Source organism: Arvicanthis niloticus, chromosome 2 (genome assembly GCF_011762505.2).
Source record: "Arvicanthis niloticus isolate mArvNil1 chromosome 2, mArvNil1.pat.X, whole genome shotgun sequence".
In the NCBI taxonomy this organism is placed as follows: domain Eukaryota; kingdom Metazoa; phylum Chordata; class Mammalia; order Rodentia; family Muridae; genus Arvicanthis; species Arvicanthis niloticus.
In genome coordinates, this window is record NC_047659.1 from 62,268,136 (window position 1) to 62,269,739 (window position 1,604).

Below are 1,604 nucleotides of genomic sequence, written 5' to 3' on the forward strand. Positions count from 1 at the left end.
CAGTTCTCTAGTCAATGAAAGCTTTCTCCTGAATACTAAATTTAATTAATTTTCTGTAGAAAATATTCTATATATTATCTATTTCAAGATTATTTTGAAGTGCATTGTAAATTTTTGAAGTTCAATTAAAAACTGTTACTTCAACCAAAAATTTATTACAAAATTAACTATGGAGTTTGCCTTAAAACACAAGTTATATAATAGGTAAATTGAAATAGTGAATGTTCATTAAACAATGCACTCAAAGCTAATATGAAATCAAATAAGTAACTAACTAATCAGAAAAATTTTATAGTTATGAGTGCTATGCAATAGTACTAAATTTATGCTAAAACATGTCATATTTTGAGGTCAATTACATTTATTTTATTTTGGTGTTACAAGAAAGACACAAGTCAGTGTTTTAAACTATAAAGCACAGCCATCTTCTAACACATCATTGCAATTTTCCAGAAAATAACGAACATATTGGTGAGTGGACATGCACATGTGATACAGTTGTTTAGAACCATATTTTCATTTTCAGTTTTTGCAGGGCCTCTTTCACATCCTTGTTCCCTAACCTGTAAATCACTGGGTTCATGAGAGAATCACAAGAGTGTAAAACAGGGAGGTTATTTTGTCTTGATCCAGAGAATATGAAGAACCTGGCCAAAAATACATGAAGAGTACAGTACCCTGGAAAATGGCAACTGTGCTGAGATGTGAGGTGCAAGTAGATAAGCCTTTGAAACTCCCCTCCGTAGAACTGATCTTCAGGACTGATAAAATGATATAACAGTAAGAGAGCAGAACTCCAGAGATGGTTCTCAGTTCAATGAAACCAAAAACAGTAAATAAGGCCAGTTCATTGACTTGTATGTCAGAACAGGAGAGCATGTAAAGTGGAGGTAAATCACAGAAAAAATGGTTGATCTCATTAGAACCACAGAAACACAAACGGAATGCCAAGGTTGTATGTATCAAACCATCTCCTGATGGCCCCTCCTTCAGTTTCTGTCCCATGTTTTGTCTCCATATTTGCTCCCTTGAGTATTTTGTTACTCCTTCTAAGTAGGAACGAGGCATCCACAGTTGGTCTTCCTTCTTCATGGGATTCATGTGGTCTGTGAGTTGAATCTTGGCTGTTTCAAACTTTTGGGCTAATATCCACTTATCAGTAAGTAAATACCATGTGTGTTCTTTTGTGAATGGGCTACCTCACTCAGGATGATATTTCCTAGTTCCATCCACTTACCTAAGAATTTTTTGAATTCATTTAACCTGTAGGGATGTTGAGTTTTGTCAAATGATTTTTCAGAATCTAATGAAATGTACCTGTGTTTTTTTTCTTTGAGTTTGTTTATATAGTGAATTACATTGATGAATTTCCATATATAGAATCGTCCTTGTTTCCCTGGGATGAAGCCAACTTGATCGTGGTGGATGATCATTTTGATGTGTTCTTTGATTTGGTTTGTAAGAATTTTATTGAGTATTTTTGCATTGATATTCATAAGGGAAATTGGTCTCTTTCCCAAAGAGAAGTTCCCCAAAGGGAGGTTCTCTTTCTTTGTTGCATCTTTGTGTGGTTTTGTGTCAGCGTAACTGTGGCTTCATAGAAC

General features: G+C 34.6%; 1 pseudogene; it reads right to left on the bottom strand.

Annotated features, from left to right (window-relative positions):
- Window positions 1–502: 502 nt before the first annotated feature.
- LOC117703171 (olfactory receptor 5W2-like) lies at window positions 503–1,005 on the bottom strand (annotated as a pseudogene).
- Window positions 1,006–1,604: the final 599 nt, after the last annotated feature.